Source organism: Panthera pardus, unplaced genomic scaffold, assembly GCF_024362965.1.
Source record: "Panthera pardus isolate Hobbes unplaced genomic scaffold, ASM2436296v1 HiC_scaffold_3, whole genome shotgun sequence".
In the NCBI taxonomy this organism is placed as follows: domain Eukaryota; kingdom Metazoa; phylum Chordata; class Mammalia; order Carnivora; family Felidae; genus Panthera; species Panthera pardus.
The window spans coordinates 57,892,264-57,917,591 of NW_026526876.1; the positions used below are offsets into that span (position 1 = coordinate 57,892,264).

The window sequence follows — 25,328 nt, forward strand, 5'->3', positions numbered from 1 at the left end:
CGGAAGCTTAATCGACTGAGCCACCCCGGCGCCCCGGCACCCATACACGTTTGCTGAAAGTATGGTAGTTTTTTCTGGCTGCCATAGGCACCCGGACTTACGCGGCTCTCCAGCCATCTGGTATTGGGTGTTCGGGGTGGGGAGGTCTCATCAAGGCTGGCCTGGAGAGGTTTATCAAAGGCTGACAGAGCCCATCTTCAGGCCTGTAGGTAGAGGGGATACAACACCAGAGACCCTGGCTTCTCCTTCCTGCCATCCTTTTGTGTTTGCATTTGTCAAGTGGCAGATATTACAGTCAACTCTGCATCCCCAAGATACAAGCATTCCATTGCTACGCCGTCTCCGGGTAAGGAGGAAAGTCCTCTGAGTAAAAAACTAAATCACTACTTAGCTTGGGAAGGAAGCATCCACCTCGGACCCCACTAGGGCAAAGGGAAATGCAGTAAAAATGAAGGGAAAGAGGGGCGCCTGGGTGGCTCGGTCGGTTAGGCATCCGACTTCGGCTCAGATCATGATCTCATGGTCTGTGAGTTCGAGCCCTGCGTTGGGCTCTGTGCTGACCGCTCAGAGCCTGGAGCCTGTTTCAGATTCTGTGTCTCCCTCTCTCTCTGCCCCTCCCCTGTTCATGCTCTGTCTCTGTCTCAAAAATAAATAAATGTTAAAAAAAATTTTTTTTTTTTTTAATGAGGGGAAAGAAGCATTGTCATTGTCCTAAGGGAAAACTTCTCTGAAGATGAACACTGGAATCTTCTTTTTTCTTTTACTTAATAAAGTTTTATTTTCCAAAGTGGACAGTTGGCAGGATCTGTTCATGAATCTTCACCAGCAGCTGGCACATCTCCACCCTTGCTGTTTCTGGTGTAAATGACTTGAGCTCTGGGCTTTGAAACCAGGGACACCTGGGTGGCTCAGTCGGTTAAGCATCACTTCGGCTCAGGTCATGATCTTATGGCTCGTGAACTCGAGCCCCGCGTTGGGCTCTGTGCTGACAGCTCAGAGCCTGCTTCAGATCCTCTGTCTCCCTCTCTCTCTGCCCCCCACCCCACTCTTGCACATACATGCGCACTCTCTCTCTCAAAAATAAACATTAATAAAAAAATGAGTCCTTTACCAAGGAGCTCCTGAAGGGCAACCCTGGCCAGGGACCAGCACCCCCGCCCCCCTGAGTCTTCAGTCTCTCAGAGACAACAGCTGGAGCTACAAGCTTATAGGTGGGAACTTCCTTAGAGTTTGTATATGTCATTTGTCAAATGAGATCAGGTTATTGAGCTTGTCCTGAACTATGCCTTTGGACCACTTCTCCTTTCTGGCCTTGCCCCCAGATTCGCTCACTGGGTCTTTGTCTTTTTTGGACAACTTTCCAGCATCTTTTTCTTGTCGTCCTTGGGCAGCACTGAGAAGCTTAGAGAGTACCGTCACCCCTGCAGCCTCGCTAAGATGTCAGACAAAAAGCAAATCCTGGGATCTTCTCTCTTTTTTTTTTTTTTTTTTAATTTTATTTATTTTGAGAGAGAGAGAGCTGAGGAGGGGCAGAGAGACAGGGAAGGAGTGAGGCAATCCCAAGCAAGCTCTGCACCCTCAGTGCAGAGCCCGATGTGGGGCTCAGACTCACAAACTGTGAGATCCTGACCTGAGCCGAGATGAAGAGTGGGACGCTTAACCAACTGAGCCACCCAGGCGCCCCAAATACTGGAATCTTCTCAATCTTGTTTCAAAGTCTTGCTATCCCAGCTATACACAAATATGTGTGCACATCTGCACACCCATCTGACGCTGGTGCTCTGAGACATACTGAGGTGTTCCTTAAGGAGGCATCTTGATACCTGCGCATATCTGCGTGGGTGTATGTCCACCACTGTGCTTTTGGAGAGGTCCCACTAAAACTTAGTAGACGTTAGGGGAAAATAGCAAATCAAAGAGTGCTGAGAATTGGCGTCCCCGTTCTGCCCCTTGGCGGTGAGGGTGTGTTTAGGATGGAAACAACATGTGAGACATCTGTCAGGAGCCTCTCCTCCCTTTCCTGGAGGGACTCTTCCATGGCTTTGCCATGCTTCATAGCCTGGCTCTCGGGACACCCTGGGATTGGAATTTGCAGTGAGAAATGGGGGCAGGAAGAGTCAGGTGGCCTTCACATGGATTGGGCTGTTTAACGTGACAAATAGCAACCCAAATTCACTAGCACGCAGGAAGACCAGCTCCAGGGATTCAGTGCTCTAATATTCCCCCGTTTTCAAGGAGCTATGGTCTTTCCCTCTCCTACCTGGGCAGCCTGATGTTGCTGTGCATTAGGGAATGTGGCGCTCGGGTCCCCCCAACACTATACTGCCAAACGTAAGGTCAATGGAGGCAGAGAATCAGAGGGAAGCCTGAGGGAAAGGAGGAAAGGGAAGGGGAGGGAAATTCTAGATAGCAACTCCTATAACATCTTCACTCCCCATCTCCCGCTAGTTGCCTCCAGGCTGGCCTCCAAAGCCAGTCTGGCCCAAATCCTGAGTCTTAATGTCTGTAAGCCTCATCTCCCTTACTCGGCTTTTCTCTCAGGTTCTTATTCTACTCTTTTTTTCTGTTTCTGCCTTGGGCCTCCTTCCTGTCCGTGAAATCAAGACAGAGGGGTATGAGGGAGGGCCTTTGCAGAGAAATAGTAGGCTGCCAGGACCTGGCTGGGGGAGAGGCCTCGAGGCAGTAGAAGGGGGAGGGGAGCCTAAGGGAGCAGGGAATCTCAGGCACCAAAGCCACAAAGCTCTGCTTCCTAGTGGGAGCCTTAGTCCTCTTTTTCCTAATCGAGTATTTTATGGAACGTGTAAGCCCACTGGGGCCGGAAAGACATCACAGAGCTGTATACCTCCCTCCTCTCTTCTATGGCTGCTGATTTAGACAGGAGATTCATGCTTGAGATTCACTGGCCTCTTGAATCTGTGGACAAGTGGCTTCCATCAGTTCTGGAAAGCACTCAGCCATTATCTCTTCTCAAATATTTGCCTCTCCCCTATTTGTTCTTTTCTGTTCTTCTGGGATGCTAATTAAACATATACTAGGCCTCTGGCCACTGTATCTACTGTCTTCTCCATCCCACTCCCCTTTTTGTCTCTCCACACTGCATGCTGGGTAACTCCTCACTATTATCCTCTACTTTGCTAATTCTCTGTTCTACTGCATCGTGGCCGCTTTTAAATTAATGAGTTGGATTTTAATTGCAGTTACTATTTTTTTAAATTTTCGCTTAGAATTCATATTTGGGTTTTTTAAAGTCTATTTTGTTCCCTTGTGTAATTTTTTATTCCATGTAAATATTTTCAAGCTTGTCCTTTATTTCTCTGACCACAATAAGCATGGTTGTTCTATAGTCCATGTCTGATCGGTCTAACGTGTGAAGTCTTCTCAGGTATTTTTCATTTATCTCTTGTCTCTACGAGAAACATGAAACCTTATTTTCTTCTAAGCTTGTCTATCTTTAACCATGTTCTGGTAACTGCATTTGAACAAATTATTGCTTATTACACATTAATTTATTACATGTTCTTCCAAATAGATAGGAATACTCAGAATACAAAGGGGCTTTCCTCTGGAGAAGATTGTGCTTACTTCCATCAGATACAAGGGGCACCACCAGTCCCAAGCTATCTAAATGGAGTCCCTGGTCTGAGGTCCTCTGGATCATGCAGGAGTCCTTTGGGGTCTCAGTGGATTAAGGGGAAGATGTTCTACGAGATTCCCCACCACGTGGAGACACTGAGCATGGGTTTCTAACCCACTCACTCTCCCAGGTGATCAAAATGAAAGTTCAGATTTACTAGGATTGACAGATGCTCTTTCAGGGGAAAGTGCTTTGGTTTTCTCTTCCATGTTGGCCTCTTAATTCCTTGGTATTTTATCAACCCATTGGAGCTTTTAAGATATTTTTGATATCTAGCCCTTTTAGTTGGTTTCACTGGGATAGTCGGTCCAAATAATTCAGCCTCACATTACCAGGTTTCCAACCTCAGTTGCAATCAGATTACTGGTACCCAACATATATCGGCTCTCCAGTACCTCCTCCATTTACACTCCCCTGTTCCCTCCTCCTCGAATACAAAGAGTGACTACCTCCCCCAGAGGGCAGCAAGAGTGAGAATTTCATAACAGCTACCAGAGAACCAGATTTAGGGGTGAACCAGGCAGACTTTGGCTGAAGGGCTGGTATACATGTGACCCTAAAGCATCATCATGAATCGGAATAAGATAGAATTTTGGGGCCCAGGTGGCTTCAAGGGAATCCCCATACTTGTTTGAAAGGAGGAATATCTTCATAAGATACAGGTGTAGGCTATGACCTCCAAAGTTGAAGGCCTTCAGCTGAAAGTGGGTCCTGCTTACGAACAAGCTTTTGTTTTAAAGAATGAAGCATGCAATTGCCTATCAGGGCTGCATTGCTCAGAACAATAGAGAAACGTGGTCCTCTGTTCATCCTTCTTCTTTGTAGTACCTAACCTCTTTAAATCAAATGTTGAACAAATATTTAAAGAAAATCAGTTTCTCTCTCTAAGTACAGCGAGAAACTGGCAACACAAGTTGCCTCTGGGGAGTGAAGCTGGGTGGAATCTTGTTACAGAAAAAGGCTTAGAAGAAAATGCTGTACAGGTAATTGCTGTCCTGAGGGGGCTCAGGGCATTGTCAGCATCCTGCTTGCATCGAAGCTCCCAACCGCAATCAGCGTTTGGCTGGGGTAGGATCAAAATCCGCAGAAAGGCCAGGGAACAGGTGAAAGGTGGTAGGCAGCATCTGGAATTTAGGGAGCATAAAAGGGGTGAGATTGTAGAGCCCACGCTGGGTCCCATCTCTGAGCAGGGTTCTCATACAGAACTTTGGAAGGATCCATGCCGAGCTCACAGTAGCTTGGCATCAGCCAACTGTTCCTTCTTCCTGCCTCGTCCTTGGCAGCCCTCTCTCTGTCTCTCTCTCCCTCTCTCCGTGTCTCTCCAACCCCCACCCCTCTCTCCCTCTCTCTGCCTTTCTCCCTCTCTCTCTCTACCGCTCTCATACTTGTCCACCTTTATTTTCTTAGTGCTTAGAGGAGCAGAAGAAAGAAGGCTTAGAAAACATTTTGGGAGGAGTCCAGCTGTGTTTGGAACAGACTATCAGAGCTCCTTGCCCAGAATTCCGGAACGAAAGGAAAAAGCCAAGGTTTGTGGAATGGGCTGGGGAAGGTCTGCCTGGAACCCATCCAAAAGGCTTCCTGGACAACCCTGGTCCTTGTCATTGCCCCTCAATAATAACCCCTTGCCACATTGCATAAGCTTATCAAAAGTTTCATGGCGCCCACTTTATAGATATTCAACCTTCACAACAGCCCCGCGAGGTAGGCAGGGAAGGCATTTTTACCCCCATTTTGCAGACAAGGAAACTGGTAGCTAGTAAGTGACAGAGGCAGCATCCCAACCCCCACCCAGGACTTCAGGCCCCAAGCCTCTCTCCCCATCCAGAGACACGTCCAATGCTCTCATTCCAGAGCATCCTGCGTCCTGGGCTCAGTGCTTCTCTGAAGAAGGGCAAGGAGGTGGCTCATTCCATGTTGCAAATCACAGCATTCCCTACCCCTCCCCTGCAAAGAAAGAGAAGGAACATGACCCCCAATGGGAAGAAATTCTAAAGCGGCCCCCAGGGACCTCTGGAGAAGCTGTTTGATTTATTTCAGTCCCTACTGGTATTCTGTGCCACATTTATAAACGTCAGCGCCGGAAATGAAGTTCCCACTGCCCTGGCAGCTGCTGGTTGCTGCTGTTGCTCACTAAGGGTTCAGATAAAGTGTTCCCCCCTCCCCTTGATTGATAGAGAGCTGAGAATAAAAGAAAAATAAAAGCCCCCTGGAGCATTGATGGAAGGGAGGGGGCAGCTTCTCAGGAAGAGAAAGGGAAGTGATCTAGAAAAGGCTGATATTAGCGGAACAGAGAGGGTGTGTGCACGTGTGTGTGTGCGTGTGTGTATGAGGAAGGGAGAGAGAGAGAATAAGGAAAAGATCCAGTTTTTAAGGCCACATGGAAAATAAATACTTTCTGCTCATGTAGAGAGAGGAAAACTAGTGAAATCGTAGTTTGTTTCAGGGGCTCTGACACAAGATGGAAGAAAGGTGGTCTTTGTAACCTCTGGGTTTCCACTCTTCCCTGAGCAGAATTTACTACCTTCTAGGGTCTGGGCCAGGGACAGAGAGTGGCAGAGACTGAGAGCAAAAGAGTCCTGGAAGAGAGTGGGAACAAAATAAAAGGTACGAGATTCCCAAAGGACCACAGAGATCCAAGGCTTTGTTGTTATTAACCGAACCAGGGGCTGAGATTGAAGCATCCCTGCTGGGAGCGGGCTGTGGTTCTGTAGATACTGGTGTGCATGCTTTTGCAATAACGCCTTCTCTTGCAGGTCTCCTAAATCCGTGATGCTTTCTGGTCTCTGAGAAATGCTGGTCGGGACCAATTCCACCAGTCCTGGCAGAGCACCTAAGGGACTCAGCAGTTAACCAAGGGATGGCCTCAGTGATCCCCAAAGCAGCAAGACCTTTAAAAGTCACTTTTAATCAGATTGTTTTGTATCTTCATGTTAACACATACTAAGTCAAATCTTCCCAAATGACTATCGTTCTCTTCAAAGTCACCCACTTGAGAGGTCTTGTAGTTAACCCACTGACACTCGCTATGTGGTGTAAATCATCCTGGAGGGCAATTTGATAAATACTTCATGGCCAGTTTATAACCCAGGCAATAAAATGTCATATTGCTTGATAGAGATTCCTTCCTCTGCCTTAACGTGTTTATCACACCTGTTTCCTGGTAACGTTTGGCTCCTTCCAAGCACTATATCCTCCATCATGCTGCTAGCTCAGAGCGGTGTGAACCCGCCCTTGGAGGACACGACAATTCACTGAGGGGGTGGAGATATAACTGTTAGCATAAGAGAGAAACACACAAGAGGGAGAATAGTGACATTAATGTGATGGGTATCTGGGTGGGGTTTTGTTTCTTTTCAGTTTCCTTATACGGATAGAAATGTTTCTGTGTTTTAAAAAGCGTGACGTAAACAAAATGGGATATATTTATACAATGGAATATCATTCAGCCTTAAAAAAGAAGGAAATTCTGACACATGCTATAACACGGGTGAACCTCGAAAACATTGTGCTGAGTGAAATAAGCCAGTCGCTCGGGGCGCCTGAGTGGCTCGGTTGGTTGAGCATCCAATTTTGGCTCAGGTCATGATCTCGAAGCTCAGGAGTTTGAGCCCCACATCAGGCTCTCTGCTGTCAGTGTGGAGCCCAGTTTGGATCCTCTGTCCCCTCTCCCTCTGCTCCTACCCTGCACACTCTCTCTGTCGCTCTCAAAATAAATACACTTAGGGGCGCCTGGGTGGCTCAGTCGATTGAGCATCAAACTTCAGCTCAGGTCATGATCTCACAGCTCGTGGGTTCGAGCCCCACGTCGGGTTCTGCGCTGACAGCTCGGAGCCTGGAGCCTGCTTCAGATTCTGTGTCTCCCTCTCTCTCTGCCCCTCCTCTGCTTGTGCTCTGTCTCTCAAAAACAAATAAACATTTTTAAAAATACACTTAAAAAAAGCGCCAGTCACAAAAAGGATAAATACTATATGATTCCACTTATACAAGGTACCTAGAGTAGTCAAGTTCATAGAGACAGAAAATAGGTTGACAGTTGCCAGGGGCTAAGAGAACGGAGAGTGGGAATCAGTGCTTAATGGGTACAGAATTTCAGTTTGGAAATGAAAAAGTTGTGGAGACGGCCAGTTCTGATGGTTACACACCAATGTGAACACGCTTAACGCCACTGAACTGTACCCTTAAAAAGTGGTTAAAATGGGGGGCACCTGGGTGGCTCGGTCGGTTAAGCATCTGACTCTAGATTTTAGCTCGGATCATGATCTCACAGTTCGTGGGTTTGAGCCCCACACCGGGCTGTGCACTGACAGTGCGGAGCCTGCTTGGGATTCTCACTCTCTCCCTCTCTCTCTGTTCTTCCCCTGCTTGTGCTCTCTCTCTCTCAAATAAAGAAGTTTTTTAAAAATTTTTTAATGTTTATTTATTATTGAGAGACAGAGCGCGAACAGGGGCGGGGCAGAGAGAGAGGCAGACACAGAATCGGAAGCAGGCTCCAGGCTCCCCGCTGTCAGCACAGAGCCCGACGCGGGGCTCGAACTCACAAACCGTGAGATCATGACCTGAGCCAAAGTCAGATGCTTAACCGACGGAGCCACCCAGGCGCCCCAAAATAAATAAGTTTTTTAAAAATGGTTAAAATGGTAAATTTTAGGTTATGTGAATTTTACCACCAAAAAAAAAAAAGCATGGATAACAAAATCAAATCTAGTCTCAAAAGGTGAGGATTTGCCATCACTGATGCTATTCAAAAGAATGTGCTGGGCCAACGACCAGAGAGAAAGGCCCAAAATATTCTTTTCTCTGGATCAAAACAGCACTGGGGGTCTGGCAGGTAGCTGTCACTCCTGCTGTGAAACGGTTCCAGGGAGGAACCACACTTCCTCGAACCACACTTCCTCCGGGGCTTCTGTCCTCACACCTCCTATACAGATGTGAACCTGCCCCGGGGCAGAACCATTCTCCCAGCCCTGGAATGTTCCACAGCACAACCTGGGTCTCCCTGACCCAGCCCACAGGGCCTGGCCGGATCCCCTGGCAGCACAAACAAGTCATGGTTCTGCTGGCCAGGCGGCTGCTGAGGTGGCTTTTTAATCCCCCAGCCATGCCTTCCTAGTGATTGCTTTTATTAGGAAATGTAATGAAAAAGACTATATGAAGCCCCTGCCAGAAAAAAAAAAAAAAAAAGCTAATAAGATTTTGCACCAAGTGTGGCGAGAAAAGAAAGGGGGGAAAAAGCACATTAGGAGTCAGATAATGAGATAAATGAAAGACCGCAGGGAAGATCATTTTTGCAGACTTGCCGGATGGTTGTAAAAATTTTAATTTGCTGAATTCTCTTTTTTCGTCGTCTCTGACTCTCCCCATCTCTCTCACTGGCTTTCCGACGCCCCGAATCTTGTCCCTGTCTTTCTCTCTTCGCGTCTCCCATTCTTCTGTGGTTGCTCCCCGTCTGCTTCAGCTTTTGCTTTGTGGGTGCGCGTGCATGTGCATGTGCGTGGGTTTCCTTTCACCTCTCAGGACTTGGGCAGGAGGCTGGCACCTTGGGCAGCGAGTCAGAAGGAGCGAGAGGACAAAGGACTGCAGCTCCCCACCCCCCTTCTGGGAGCTGCTGTGATTCGGCTGAAGGGAGAGAAAGAGGGAGAGATCAAGGGAAGAAGGAGGAGAAAAACGGGACTGCGGAGGAAGGACAGGAGATCAAAGAGCAGAGAAGTAAGGAGGAAGAGAAAGCCCCCGCTGCTCCCGCAAATCGATTCTCTGCAATGCCCGCCTTCCCGTCTGTGCTCCGAGCCGCTGAGCAGAATGCCACCACCGTGGGATGCCAGGCCTGAACAGAAGGGCTCTGGGGCACGGGGCAGGCGCAACGGCCAGGCTGCTAGGGACCACTGGGCCTGCCTTGCCCTGTGGGGAGAGGTCTCACTTCCCCAGGACACCCCCTCTCACACATCCAGGCTTTGAGGAGGTCCTCTCCAAAATCGGGCTCTGGTCCTTGCTTTGGCCGACTCCTTACCCCTGTCCCACACTCGGGAATTCTCCTGTGTTTCTTTGCTCCTCTGCAGAAATCCCAGTCCACTCTGCAGTTGGAGGGCTGGAGAGTGGACACGATGAATAGCTTCCCCAGGGGGAGGAGGAGCCTGAGAAAGTACAGGAATGAATGGCTCAGGGTGGAGACACATTGTCAGTTATTAGGAAAATCTCTCTCGCTCTTCCATCCCTTGTTCCTTCCCCAGTGGGGACGATGTGCTCTGCTTCCTCCCAGGGAAGACTTCTCTCTCTGTGCTCTGCCTCCAGCAAAAGTGTGCTGTCGGCTACCTAGGGGATGGGCGTTTCCTCCAGCGGCCACTGCAGAAAAGAGAGCCGTGAAAATCGGCAAGGCAAGTCGCAAGTCCTGGGAAGGAGAGGACCTCTCAGAAGGGGGTGTGGGGAGTCTGGCAGTGGGGCCCCAAGCCGGCGGGACAGAGTAGTGATAGGCAGTCCCAAGAGGGAGGATGGAATTGGCTCAAGGTCAGCGGAGGGGCAGAGGGAGGGGGGGCGGATTGCAACTTGACTGTGGAGTGAAATAAGCTGGGAATAAAAGCAAATGCACATGGCGTTTCCTATGCTCCTCATCACAGTCCTGTGAAGTTGGTACTATTGTTAACATCTCCATTTTATACATGGGGAAACTGAGGCATGGTTCGAGGTTAACCACTTCTTTCCACTTCCCCTCCAGAACAGGAGACAAGTTTGGCAAAGTATCGGACACTATGCAAGAGGGAGAACAGCACTGGTTGAGAACGTGAACTTTTGAGCCAGACAGTCCCAAACGGACTAGCAGTGGGACCTTGGATGAGGTCCTTAGAACTTAAGGTCACCCCTCAGAGCAACGTGAAGAAAACTGAAAGCATGTCAGTTACACATGGACACAGTGCCTGGCCTCTGAGCTCAGTCAGTGTCAGTGCTTAATGTCGTTACTCCCTACTACCCAGTGCTTGGCAGCTGGCAAGCCTCAGCTTTCCCTCTCTGGTCTCCCACTGGAGGGGGAAACGCTGGAGATGGGTCCTCCCCCGGATCAACTTCTTAGGGGCACACAGTCTTGCAGACAGGCCTCAAAGAGCTTTAGCACCCACAGCACAGCCCCTCACCCCAGAGCCTCCCTCCCCTGCTCTGATCCGCTGATCCCAGGGGTTCCCAGGCCTCGGGAGCACCCCCCAGTACTGTGACTCAGTGAATTGTTCAGGGAATGTGTCGCCCTCCTTCCCTGCCTCCTTCCCTCCCCTGGCCCCTGCTTTTCTCTTGATGGAGAAGGCACAAATTAGGCAGAAAGAAAAATGTTGACAGTTCCCAGCCCTCCCTTGCTGGGGATAAAGAGAAATACGTTAACCGTTGAAGCTTTAGGCGGATCAAACACAGTTTGTGAGTTGCTTCAAATGTATTATTCATCTCACCAATGAGATGCAGTCTTGGGCTTTCTCTTGTCGCCCCATCAAGAGGAAACCTCGGCCACTGGGGAGATGCTGGGCTCCAGAGAGGAGGGGGCACCTTCAGAATGCCATCTTTTCAGCATTAAATCAGTCAGTGGGTCTCCAGTCCTTCTTGTTCTTCTTGAAGCTTTCCGAATGGTATGGGTCAACTTGACCAGAGTCTAAGGATACAAAATCTGCAGGTAAGACCCACAGAATTGGGCACAGCAAACACGTGGAATCAAAGAGTGACTGTGACACTCAGAGGCAGGAGCTGGAGATGTGTGACCCTGGAAGGTCCTCCATGTGCCACTTGAACTTGAGGGATGTAACTGTCATGGGCTGGAAGAGCTCTAAGAGAAGGCATCGCAGCCATGCCATGAGCTCTAAGACACACTGCACTCCCCCTATAGTTGGATGCCTGGAGGAAGGATCTGGATTCAGACACATCTCTTAGGCTTGTGATTTGGACAGGTGGACGCCCCTGAGGGTTCTACCTTCTTTCCTTGCCCCTCCTCCTTTCCCCTTTGGCCACTGAGGTCCCCTGCGGGCTCCTGCCCACCTCCCACGGTTCTGAGGCACCAGGGCAAGCTTCGCAAATCACACACTGCCCCTTCCTAAGCCTCACCCAGAGAAGAAACCACCCCGGCATCCCATGATCTTGCCCCACTATCTCACAAGCCTTTCATTTGTGCTGTGCTGAGCATATCAGTGGGAAGTGGGGATAGAGAGTGGGCACTGCTGGTGGAATGGGATGTTAGAACAATCCAGAAGGAAGGGATTTTGACATGATGTGTCAAAAAGCCTTAGAGTGTACATTCTCTTTGACCCAGCAATTCCATCTCTTAGAAAATGCTCCAAGGAGGGGCGCCTGGGTGGCTCAGTCGGTTAAGCGGCCGACTTCGGCTCAGGTCATGATCTCGCGGTCCGTGGGTTCGAGCCCCGCGTCGGGCTCTGTGCTGACAGCTCGGAGCCTGGAGCCTGTTTCAGATTCTGTGTCCCCCTCTCTCTGACCCTCCCCCGTTCATGCTCTGTCTCTCTCTGTCTCAAAAATAAATAAACGTTAAAAAAAAAAAATGTAAGAAAATGCTCCAAGGAGGGGCACCTGTGTGGTCAGTCAGTTAAGCCTCAGGTCATGTTCTCACTGTTCCAGCCCCGCACTGGGCTCCATGCTGACAGCTCAGAGCCTGGATCCTGCTTCAGATTCTGTGTCTCCCTCTCTCTCTGCCCCTACCCCACTTGTGCTCTCTCTCTCTCTCTCTCTCTCAAAAATAAACATTGAAAAAAAGCTTATAAAAAAAGTTAAAAAAAAAAAAAAAAAAGATGGGGCGCCTGGGTGGCTCAGTGGGTTAAGCGTCCGACTTCAGCTCAGGTCATGATCTCACAGTTTGTGAGTTCGAGCCCCGCGTAGGGCTCTGTGCTGACAGCTCAGAGCCTGGACCCTGCTTTGGATTCTGTGTCTCCCTCTCTCTCTGCTCCTTCCCCACTCACTCTCTGTCTCTCTCTCTCTCTCAAAAATAAATATTTTAAAAAATTTAAAAAAAAAAAGACACTGCTCCAAGGAAACACTGGACAAGTGTGTAAAACTGTATAAAAATGGGGCACCTGTGTGGCTCAGTTGGTTAAGCGTCCGACTTCGGCTCAAGTCACCATCTCACAGTTCGTGGGTTCGAGCCCTGTGCTGACCTCTATGCTGCCGGCTCAGAGCCTGGAACCTGCTTTGGATTCTGTGTCTCCCTCTCTCTCTGCCCCTCCCCTGCTCGTGCTCATCTCTGTCCCTCAAAAATACACGTTAAAAATTTTTTTTTAAATAAAAATAAAAAAAACTACAAAAATGTCCATCCCAGCTTTGTTGATAATGGCAAACCCATCCTAAAACCACAGTCATAAAGGATTGGTCACATAGTAGCCTTCTGATGCAGTCATTGAAAATCAGATTCTGCAATATGGGGTGGGCGGAGTCATATACAAATACATTTTCATTCCAAAAAAATTTTCAGATAATAGAGGTAGAGCACCCGCCCCCCACCGAATCCTAACCCAATCCCATTCCTCTCCTCAAAGTACTCATTATTAGCAGTTTAGCATGTATCCTCCCTCTCAGGCTGTTATTTTGAAGAATTGTATTTAATGTAAACAAATAAATAACTCAGGTTATGCAAATTTGTAACTAGAGATGTGTGTATGCAAAGAGAAAAGTCTTGCTGATTATACATCAAAATGTCAACAGTATTCAACCCGAAACAGTGGGACTCTATGTGATTTTTACTTCCTTCTGCAGGAGCTAGGGTATTTTCTACATGAACCGAAAAGAAACAGTGCTATTTTAACGTTTATTTATTTTTGAGACAGAGAGAGACAGAGCATGAATGGGGGAGGGTCAGAGAGAGGGAGACACAGAATCCGAAACAGGCTTCAGGCTCTGAGCTGTCAGCACAGAGCCCAACGCGGGGCTCGAACTCACGGACCGCGAGATCATGACCTGAGCCAAAGTCGGCCGCTTAACCTCCTGAGCCACCCAGGTGCCCCAAAACAATGCTATTTTAAAATGCAGTAAGGGGAGCCTGGGCAGCTCAGTTGGTTGTGTGTCTGACTCCTGATTTCGGCTCAGGTCATGATCTCACAGTTGTGAGATTGAGCCTCATGCCAGGCTCTGTGCTGACAGCATAGAGCCTGCTTGGGATTCTCTCTCTCCCTCTGTTCCCCCTCAAAAAATCTGCTCAAAAAATATATATATAGTAAAACACAAGGAATTGAAAACATTGGCCGCCTCTGAGGAGTGAGAGAGACTATTCATCAGGCACTCTTTTACATCTTTTGAATTTTGCACCTTGGGCACGGATTACCCGTTCAAAAAGTGAATAAAATTTTTAAAAATTTAATATGGCAATAAAATAAAATGAGGGGGCTGGTGGAGAAGACCTCTAAAGGGCAGCATGCCCTGATATTCTGGGAATCTGTAAAATCCTTCAAGCTGTCGTTATAGCTTCTGAATCTGCTCAGGTTTCACTCCAATAGGTGCTAGTCTCTTTCTGTCTCACCAGGCAAGGAATTAGGGCCTATAACCTGGAAGAAATGAGGTAGGGTCTAAAATAAACCAGGCTGCCAGCCAGAAATAACTTTGTAATAATTTACAGCATAGCAACAGTAATGGCTCGGTTGAGCCCGTTCTCATACTTTTTCAAAGTATTTTTCATCTCCCTTTAGTTCTCCAAATTTTTCTTGAGGCTACCCGCTGCCATCAGGTTCCTGGGCAGGAAAAGAGGGGGCTGAAGACCTAACGGGCCATTGTTTGAAGTCAGCCCGAAAGATCCATATTTGCCAGGGCTGGATGTTGGGTCTCAGACAAGAGTCCCCTCTCCCTCCTTCCCTGGGCCCATCAGCTCCATCTGCCCCCAGCTCCTGTCTCCTATCTCCTGCCTCAGGCTCCTAATTTATAAAAGGAGGGTAATCAGCCTTGCCCCAGAGACTGGCAATGGGACGTGGGTGATGGTTGATAGACTGTAGGCAAGTGACTGGGTCCCCCAAGCTGGAGCAGCTTCCAGACAGCCACAGGGCAGGAGGATGTAGATGGCAGGATGGGGGCTCTCTGAGGCCTGGCATAACCACTATTTATCAACGGATGACAGACATTTTTAATTGACCATGTTATGAGAGGTACAGGAGATGATGAGTATCTGTGTATGAGGACACAGGCAGCCCGCCCAGCCTAGAACATGCTCCATGGGGTATTAATTCCCTCCCCTGGAAAGCCTCCTCCCCGGATCCCCTCCAGACCTACTGGTCCCCCTTCTTCCTCTGAGCTGCCCTATGCTTCTCCCATACATACATCTCCCAGTACTGTAATCGGGTGCCTGTTTCGCACACCATCTCACCAGACCGAATTCCTTGAGGGCAAGATTTGTATCCAAGTCATTTCCATATGTCACATAGTAGGTCCTCAGAAACTACTTCCTGAATAAACAAGTAGATGCAATTTTTGGACCCATGATCCTTGCAAAGGCTCACCAGGCTGTCTCTCACTCCTGGCACCGAGGCTGCCCCAAGACCAGAGCTCCCTGCCCAAACTCACTCCAAACCTGACCCAGAGGAGGCAGGAGCAGAGAGATGTGGGGGGTACATGGTGTGGTGAAGAGTGGGCTGGGCTGTGGTCCTGGCCATCAGAGCCTTAACCGCCCTGGACTCAGCTCCTTCATCTATACATGATCACTAGATCAGATCAGGAGTGGGAAACTCACATACCCGTCGAGAGGGAATCAAAGAGTGGAAAAGACCGTAGCTGGGTAGCAGGCATGTCCCTTACCAGCTGGTCATTGTCAATTGATACAAGGCTGTGGGTCAAGTGTGGCGAGATTTTATTTTTCAAGACAGCCAGAAATCAAGGTGGTTTTTTTTTTTAATTTTTCTCATCTTTATTTATTTTTGAGAGAGAGACAGAGTGTGAGCAGGGGAGGAGCAGAGAGAGAGGGAGACACAGAATCCGAAGCAGGCTCCAGGCCCTGAGCTGTCAGCACAGGACAGGAACCCAGGGCTGGAACCCAGGGATGGAACCCAGGAACCGTGAGATGGTGACCTGAGCCGAAGTCAGACGCCCAACCGACTGAGCCACCCAGGAGCCCCCAGAAATCAAGATTTTTATATGAAGTCTCCTGAACAGGTCAACCACAAATCCATAGACCCTATTTGCAGCCTGGAGGCCACCAGTATGGGATCCAAATGCCCTCACCTCCTTTCCAACTTCCAGCTCTTAAATTCTCTGCATTTCAAGAAAGTGGCCTGAATACTTGTGTTTCTGGAGTAACCTTGAAGGGCAAGACCCAAAGTCCAGGCCTCATTCTGGCCACCAGGCCTCTGGCAACTGCCATCCTGACCCCCAAATTGCTACCTTATGCAAATGTGTCCCCTGTCGGCCACCAACTGCCCCCCCCCCCCAGTGCCCCACCGCCACCACAGCGGGCAGAGATGGGGGAGGAGGAGCCAAGGGCCACCTGTCCTGGGGTGGGCCAGAGTCAGCCCCTCACTTCCTGACCTTCAAAGCGCCTCTTCTGGGCGCAGACCTAGGCCCTGCGGCGGGCTGGGGGGGTAAAGAGCGGGGGGGGATGCGAACCTGCCACCTCACCTTGCCCCTCACGGGCGGGGCCCACCGGTGATACCGTCTCACCTAATAAATTCCTGTCAGAGAAGCTGTCAGGGCCTGGGAAATAAATAATGATATTTAACATTTTGTAATAACAACAATTAACCAGTAAATAATGTCCTTTAAACTGCAAACGCCGGAGTAAATTAATTCTTCTAATGAGCTGTCAGGCACGGAGGGAAAAAAAGTACCCGTTTCCTTTGGTGCCACGCGGCTGCCGTGTGAGCAGCGGGGGAAGCTCACCTCCGCCCCGGGAGCTCATTACCGGGAAGCACGCGGCGCGGGTTTCCCGGGGAATCGGCGGCCCCGCCCGCCCCCACGTGGCGCCGCGCCGCCGCCCGTCCTCTCCGCACCCCGCGCCCCGGGCCCGGCCGCTCCGCGCCGCGCACCGCCAGGTGCCTGTTGCGAACGAGCCCGCGCCGCGCGGCCAGCATTTCAATTAGAGCCGCCCGGCTCCCTCGCCTTCCCTCGCCTGGGCCCCTGGGCCGCGCTCAGCCTCGAGGTGGCTGGGGGCAGGAGCCGGGGACAGGGGAGGGAGAGAAGCCGGCCGGCGTGCGGCCCCAGTCCTTGCTGCGTGACCTTGGAGAGCTTCCCTGCCCTCTCTGGGCGGGGATGTCGTAAATGGAAATGTGAAGCTAATCAAACCAGATGTGATTACTTCTGAGCTCCCCAGAAGCCCGTGACCGTAAAAAGACACCTAAGAGTAAGGCAGCTCTTTATGTACTGATTCGGAGTAATCTCCAAGATATATTGTCAGGTGACAAAAGCAAGGCACAAAACAGTGAGCAGAGTGTGCTACATCTTGTGTATTAAAAATAGGACTAAAGAAAGAGAATATGGGTCCCTATTTGCTTGTATATGTCTAGACAGGAAACACATAATGTGTGCTTGCCTCCGGGGAGGGCAACTGGGAGACTGGGGGGGAGCGGGTTGGGGAGAGGCTTTTCACTGACTAGGCTTCTGTCCCCTTATTTTCTGAACCATGTGCAGCTATTAGCTGTGCAAAAAAAAAAAAAAAAAGACAAAGCCACACACAGCAGAGGTCATCTTGTCTCTCAGTAGCTTTCAGGAAGTGGGAGCCACAGGGGGACGGCTGAACTGAGACCCTGCCTGAAGCCCCTCCGGAGAGGGGGCACTGCTAACCCAAGCTAATGAGTCAGGAAGTCCTTGCCAGTGTCTAATCCCCTTCTCTCCTGCTACAGTTTGAGTGCCTTTCCAGGTTCTGTATTTGGCGGGTGGAAGGGCTGATGGTTTTATGCAGGACAGGGGACAGGGGGTGACAGGGGGGCAGCCGCTGTCTGGCAAAGAGAGACGGCAGGCGATCACCGCCCTCTGCAGCCACATAGGCCTGGATTTGAGTCTGCTTTTGTCACTTGCTAGCTGTGTGGTGTTGTGTGTCACCCTCTATTGCTAGGCTGCAGAATCCAGCCGTCCCTGCCCCCCTCAGGGAGGACAGAAGGTGCTGAACCTGATGCGCAGGGAGCCAGGCCCAGGGCTTGATGGAACCACCTGGGGCGGGGCGGGGGGAAAGGGCTGCTGCTGTGGGGCTGGGGGTGGGAGAAGGACGGAAACGGAGAGCTCCCAGGCCCCCTTCTCCGTCTGACCAGCTCCATTTTCATCTGCTGGTATCCTCGCCTTCCTCGTAAGGTGTCTCCCCACTAGAGAGGTTCTTAGCTAAAATATATTTGGAAAGCCCTGACCTCGGCCATTTAGAACACACTGCTGCCCGTCCCGGGCCCAGCTCCTCACCACCTAGATACATTAACAGGACTGAGGGAGGGAAGGGGAGAGGTGTGGTGTGGGAAGGTGGCCAGCTTGGCCTCCTGACCCTCCCGTCTCTTCAGCAGCCTCAACTCAGGGACCTAGAACATCGGGGTGGAAGTTCAGGGAACGGTTGCTGATTGTGAGAATTCCTGAGACAGTCTCCCTTGGGCATCTCTGGCATCAGCTTTAAGACCGTGTTGGTGGCTAAGGCGTGAGGAAGGGAGTCTAACAGATCTGGGTTCAAATCCAGACTCCATCACTTATAAGCTGTGTGACTCTGGACAAGTTGCTTAACTCTCTGAGCTTTGGTTTCCTCTTCTACAAAACGTGGAGAATGGCTCCCCATCTCTTGGGGCTGTTGGGAGAGTTAAGATGTCGTGTAAAATACTTGGCATAGTGCCTGGACATAAAGTGAGCACCCGGTAAATGGCTGTATCTGTTCTGGGGAGCTTTTTTGCTGCGCTGCTAGAACAGATTCCATCTCCAGGATCAAGAAGGGCCGTTGTCCTGCTGCCTGAGGTAGGCAGACCACCGCTACAGCTCTCCGATTTGGGAGGCAGCCCAGAAAGGCCTCCAGGCTTGGTTTTTGCAGAGGGCAGCGGAAAAATCGGAGCTGAAGCCAGCAAAACAAGGATCCCAGCAGCGGGTCTGAGTCAGCTCCTCTTGGGTCTGGGGGTTCAAGAGCCTTCCTCAAGGTCACACGGCCTCCTAAGCGTCCTGTCCTCCCTGTGACTGCCTCCCTGGCCTGGGTCCTCTGAGGGCCAGCCCGGGCACCTGTGTACCTGGAACACCAGCTGGGAGGGTGGGGTGTTCCAGTGCGCAGAGGAAGCTGGGTCTCAGCCACGCGGAAATTAAAACCAGCTTGCCCAGTGCTGAGTTACCATGTCGCCTGAAATCAGATTGATTTCTTGGGCTTGTTGTGACGGCAGTGTTACAATTGATTCGTCTGGATGGCAGTGAGTTTATCTATTTGGAGCTGTCTGTCATTGATCTGAATAAGCTTCTAAAATAGCCCAAATACCTGGTGAGGGCGAGGTCACCACCAAGCGCGGCTCAATATTAATTATAATAATGAACAGGCATGAGGAGGGTTGGTTCATTGCCTGCCCCGCAGGGCTGGCCTCTGTGAGGTTTGGTGTTTAATATTCATTCCTCCATGCAAAGAGCTAGTGGACAGTCCTAAACTGAGGCAAATCCGCATGGGAGGTGGGGCCGTTCTCTGCTTCCATGGGACCGAGAAGGAACTGGGGTTACTGAAACAAGACTTGAAACAAGTCAAGAAGGACTTCCCAATGGCTAAACGTGGATGGAGAGAGCCTATCGTTCACTTATGAGCCAGGACAAGTTGTTTCTTTCTGCGTCTGTTTCCTCCATAAAATGGGGATTATAATATTTGCTTCTCAGAGCTTCTGTTCCCTCTGCCTCTGGCTGAAAAAATAAGACAAAACAAAACACCGGAAGCCTCTTCTGGTTCAGGGAGAAGCAGAAAGGTCCTACTTTAGGTTAAAAAAAAAACCACCTGCCTTGCTCAGCCTGGGCACGGAGTAAGCATTCAATCGATGGAGTTGCTATTATCATAATTATTGATTCAATGAATATTTATTGAGCGCCTGCTACCTGCTTGGCCTTGAGGAAAAACTAGTGCACAAGCCATTATCCCCTGCCTTTAAGGAGACGAAACCTGGGTTACTATGGGAATCAGGACGTCCCCCTTGCTATAGGCTCTCAGGAACAAGGGAGAGCCCTGTGTCTCGGAGACAGCTTAGAAGTTGCTCCCGGAGGCAGGTGGATGAACATGAAGACCTCGTGGGGGTGGCGGCAGGTCCCAAGCAGTGTTACCCAGCAGAAGACAACTCTGTTAAAGATCAGTCAACGAGAGCCCCTCCAAAAAAGCATTCTTCCAGAAACAAGAGGATCCTCCACTCTAAGGATCTAGAGGAAATGTGATCAGACTTGGGGTTCAGGTCTGCACGAAGCAAAGAATAACAAGCTGCCATTAGCTGACATGCAGCAAGGAGCATGGGGGTTTAATCAACATAAGGACTTCCTGGCGGAGGTTTGGAGAGCAGTGAAGGAGACCCAGGATGGAGAGACTTCCAGGCCCGTCTGGGAGCCCGGTCTGCTGTCTTCCCGGAGACATCCCTTCCTCTGTTCCTGCAAAGCTCTCCTCTCTCCTCCAGCTTGCGGCTGGCAGGGACCCCCATGGCCAGCCTTAAGAGAAACATCAGAAGAAAGTTAATAGCGAAGCGCTCTGGCGGATCTAATTGATTTTTTTTCCTATTGGTTCCCTAATATAGGCAACACTGTTCCTGCCGCTTTTCTGGGCTGGAGATTATGTCATAAATAAAGAGATTTGCTCCCTATTTCCATGTGCTTATCTTTAATAAGTTAAGAACTCAACAAGCTTTAGGAGGACTTGAAATAAGCAAGGGATCCGGTGGTGGCTTCGGCTATGGCGGCGGCCGTGGCAGCCACAGCTTTATTTCAGTAGAGGGGGAGGCAGGTGGCTGAGGCTGGTGGGGGGAGAATTTGCATTCTTTGGGCTGCACTGGATCGAGGCTCAGCTGGGAGAAGACAGTGGGGGAGGAAATTCGTGGTGGCAGATGTGGCAAAATGGATGGACAGGACCCATGAGGCTTGGGTTACCATGGCAGTTAAGAGTCAGGTAGCCTGAGTTCAAATCCCAGTCCCATCATTGCTTACTAGCTGTGTGGGCTTGGGCTGTGTTACTTAGCCTCTCTGTCTCTCCTCATTTTTTTTCATGTGTATTTAGTTTTGAGGGGGATGGGAGGGGCAGAGAGAAAGGGAGAGAGAGAATCCCAAGCAGGCTCCATGCCGTCAGCACAGAGCTTGATGCGGGGCTCGAACTCACGCACTGTGAGATCATGACCTGGGCCAAAACCAAGAATCGGACGCTTAACCGACAGAGCCACCCAAGCACCCCTCTTTCCTCGTTTTAAACAAATATGGATAATAACGCCTATCTCATAGGTTGCTGTGGGGCTCAACAACATGCAAAGAGCTTAGCACAGAGCCTGGCGTGGGGAGTACGTAGAACATGTTAGCCAGTATGTGGTTATTAAGACATCACCTAACTCCATTGACCTTAACTGCTGCTACCAGGACCTCTGCCATGTGCCAAGCCTTGGCCTGGGCTTCACAGATGAGTGAGACTCTGCCTGGCCCTGACTTCAAAGACCACCAGTCCAGCTGGGGCCCCAGCGCCTATGGCTGGCATGAGCTGAGTATTCATATTGAAGGAATCCAGACAGCGGTGACCTCTCCCGGGGAGACTGCCATCCTTATGCCCCTGTCTTAAGGCTCACCCACTCTCCAGTTCTGGACACGCCACGGATTAACTCTCACTTCCTTAAAGCTGACAGTGGACAGAAGCTGTGTGGCAGGTGCAGAAACAGCCCCACTCAAGACTGAGCCCCGTTGCCACCATCCACTGCACACTTAACATGTGCCAGGCTGTAAGGACTAAGATTTGAACCCAGGCCCACTGACTTCCCCCGCTCTAAGCACTGTCCTCTACTCTTCACTCTGTGCTTACAGTCACAAGCATTAACGAAGCACATATAATGTGCAAAAACCCTAGGCTAAAGGGATAGAAAAATGAATAAAACAACCATTTATTGAGTGCCTGCTCTATGCCAAGGCTTCCTACAGGATATCTTACGGAATAATTTTCCGAAAGGCAAGTGGCATGGTTTTCCTTTAGTAAATAAGGAAGCGGAGGCCCAGAGAGGCTCAGAAATTTGCCCAAGACAAGCGTAAGTCTGGGATCACTTTGAACACGGACCTGACTTCCAAGCCTGAGCATTTACACCCCTCAGCCTCCTGATGAGCAGTGTCTCCCTTTCCAGTGGGTCTTGCTCTTGCGGACCACTAACATGGCTTCAGAGTAACCAGCAGCCATCCCAGCTTACCCCAAAACACCCGCATGCGCCTACCTCCACCCTTCCCCACTCACAGCAACATCCCCCCACTCGCTCACGGAAGACAGGCCCAATAGCATTAAGCCAATCTGTTGCTTATCCTATAAGTCAAGAAACAAGGCTCCTTAGTACCTCCACTCCTTCCCTGATGGGGAAGCCAAGGCTCAAACACATGCCAGGTGTTGGTCAGACCCTCCGAACCAGTGGGGCTGAGACCAGAACCTCTCCTACCTGCACTTCCCAGCGGTCCACAGAGCCAAGTCAGTGATCCCAAGATGCTCTTCAGCAACCCCATCAATCTCCGTAGCCCGTCTGAGTCAGACTATATGAAGTTCTCCCTTCATGGGCAATTTTGGAGGGGCTCAGTGTCCGTGTAGGGACAAGACCAAGAAACTGTTTTTACCCCTCTCTGCAAAGGGGCTCAAAGAGGAATCCTCCTCCCTCCCATAGGTCTTGGGTGACCCTTGCCCAGTAGGAGATGGGTTCCCTCTTGGACCCCCATTTTGTATTCACCCTCTCTCCTCCAGGCCATTGTCTGGCCCCACAGATTCTGTTGCTTTAAGGATTGGTGACCTCACAGTCAGTTGCCATAGAGACCATTGTGATGTCACAAGCAGAGGACAAGTAGTTCAAGGAGGAGTGGAGGGTAGAAATGCACAGCTAGAATTGAGGGACATTTGGGGTTTCTGTCCTATTTTCATGCCCAGAAAAAGAAGTGTCTGGAGGTAGATTCTGATATCTGGGGGAGACCTGACCACATTTCTCTGTGTTCTCCTGAGCCTAAGAGGCCTCTGAGACCCAAAAGAAGAGTCAATGAAAACAAACATCAGAAATACTCCCTACCTTGGGGTGGTAAGAAGTGGGCTACTTTTGTAGCAGAAAGGAATGAGATTAGATGTCAGGAGAAGCCATGTGGCTGCAAGATCCCCATGGAGGAGATGATGTTGCCTTGCCTTAGGAGGCTTGAACCATGGGAGACAGCCTCTAGGGCCTTTATTATCCTGATTAAGCACCTTATAGAGATAAACATGCCGCAGGACAGTGAGTTGAGACTCTATCTCCCCTCCCTGGTCTGGGAGCTCCTTGAGAGCTCTGCCTGTCCATATTCCCCTCAGGTCCTGGCACAAAAAATGTTCCCTTATTCAGTAAACAATGAGTGAGCAGGTGATGAACAAATTGGGTAGGTGGCTGGGTAGGATGAGGGAATACACAGACAGATGAATGGATGGACACACGGGCAGGTTGGGAGCCCTGAGCTTTGGAGCTTTGGAGCCCTACACCCATCCCTGCTTCTCTAGCTGCATCCCACCACATACTTCTCTGTGATCCAGCCACAGTAATCATCTCTTAGTCCTGCCAACTCCAGGACTTTGCACATGCTGTTCTCTCTGCATGGAATGTACTTCCTTTGCCTCTTCAAGTAACACCCACTCATCCTGTGGCTTTCCACTCAATCACCACCTCCTCAAGGTGGTCTTCCCTGACCGGGTCAACCCCCAGTGTGGGCCTCCATAGCCCCGTGAACCTCCCCTGAGCACCTGATATGTCACAGTTTATATTTAGTCAGGTGGTTCTGCGTATGGTCTCTCATTCTAGACTGTGAGCTCCGAGCCCGCAGGGCTAGTGACTGTTTTCACTCACCTTTGTGTCCCCAGCACTTAGGACAGTGGATACTTAATAAATATTTGTCTAATGAATAAGTTAATAAGTGACCAGCCCTGCCCTTGCCTATTCCAAGCAGCCTACCCTCTCCGGACTGCATCAGGAGAGAGAATCTAGGTACAGGCCCCCTGCAGGTGAACCCAGGACAGAGCCCACAGATTCAGGGAGCCTGAGGTCCCTCCCACACCTGCCCCTGCAAAGGCCCACCAGCACCTGTGCGTTTCTGCTCTGCCTTGTTAGTATATCTTGGTTTCACCATGAACTACCTGCAAATCACTCAGCCTCTTAGGGCCTCAGTGTCCTCATCTGTACAATGGGGACAATAACATACCTACCTCATAGGACCTACCCCAATTCCATGCCCAGTGATAGTAAATAATAAATGGTGCTAGTATTCTTATTCTTAGAGGTCAGGAATAGCCCATCGGATTCAGGGGCCAACTGAGAATATACTAATGTTTTATGAATCTGCTTTAAATGCATGTGACAGTCCTTCTTTATTTATTTTTAAGATTTTATTTTTCAGTCATCTCTACACTCAACGTGGGGCTTGAGCTTATAATTCCGAGATCAAGAGTCACATGCCCTACCACCCGAGCCAGCCAGGTGCCCCTATGTGGCAATCTAATTCCAAAGCTTCATGCCTGGGTTTGCTCAAAGGGGAAAACTCAATTATCATCTCACATTATTCAAAGCAACCCCCCAGTCTTGTCTCAGTCATGAAAAGGATATGGAGTATTCTTTTGCCCCCAGCCATGGCTTGACCCAGAGTGAGTGCTGTTTGGGACAGGGGTGTGAGGTCAGTGTGGCTGGGATACTTGTTCATGTTTCCCCCACCCTCATTCTGCCCTAGTTCTCAGAAGTGGATGGAGTTGGCCAGGGTTCTGTAGGGGAGAGGGGCTCTCCCTGACAGAAGGAGGACCACCTTCTGGTCAGTGGCACCTCCTCCTTGCTTGTCCTATGCATAAATACTCTCACATCTACTGACCAAGGTTCCAGGGTAGACCACCCAGGCAAGAAGTCACTTGGGCATCCTAACTGGTTCCATATAGGAAAGAACCAAGACCCCTTTGGGGACGCCTGGGAAGCTTTGCTCTTCCCACCCCCATCCTCCAGCTCACTGTAGCTTTCTGAGGCCCAGCTGCCAGGGGCAGCCTCAGGATACACAAAAGGCTTTCTCCCCCTTTCTCAGGGGCTCACCTTACAGGTGACCCACTCCCTCATCACATGGCCGTCATCCTGGTACCAGGCCCCCAGTCCCAGAGCCACACCACCATTAACCCAGTGTCTCTGGACAGATGTATTTTATGTAAGTTCAAGCACTAGAAATATTGAGTTCAGGGAATTTTATTTCTAGAGCCCTCTATATTTCTCTGGGATTATCACCTGTCTTTGTTCCCTCCCTCTCCGAGTTATTATCTTTGGACCCTTTCCAAGCCAAACCATCTTGATTGCTCGGGGAGAAGACTGCCAGCACCCTCCCCTGGTAACTCTGGGTCTGGTGAGAGTGACCTCGAGGGACCCTTTCTTCTTCCTTCAGTATAACTCTGCAGGTGGCCACACTGCTCAGGCAGCCTTGGCCTTTGGGAGCTGGCTTCACCAAGGGACTCTCCAAAGTGCCAAGGAACGTGGCGGTGGGTGGTCCAAGTGGAGGCCTCATTCTCCCCAAGTTAGGGAGGGCTAGGCTCAGGGTGAGCCTCAGGGTACAGAGGGGAGGGAGAAGGCCAGATGTTCTCTTTTCTACACCGTGCCAA

At 50.2% G+C, this 25,328-nt stretch overlaps 1 long non-coding RNA gene and 1 pseudogene across 1 annotated transcript; both read right to left on the reverse strand.

Moving 5' to 3' along the window:
* Window positions 1-809: 809 nt before the first annotated feature.
* LOC109251795 (40S ribosomal protein S25-like) lies at window positions 810-16,641 on the reverse strand (annotated as a pseudogene).
* Window positions 16,642-19,967: 3,326 nt separating this feature from the next.
* LOC109251808 (uncharacterized) lies at window positions 19,968-22,436 on the reverse strand. The gene is made up of 2 exons (XR_002073713.2): window positions 22,144-22,436; window positions 19,968-20,182 (listed from the first exon to the last, which is right to left on the reverse strand). It is a non-coding gene; the product is annotated as an uncharacterized LOC109251808 (long non-coding RNA).
* Between the last annotated feature and the right edge of the window lie 2,892 nt (window positions 22,437-25,328).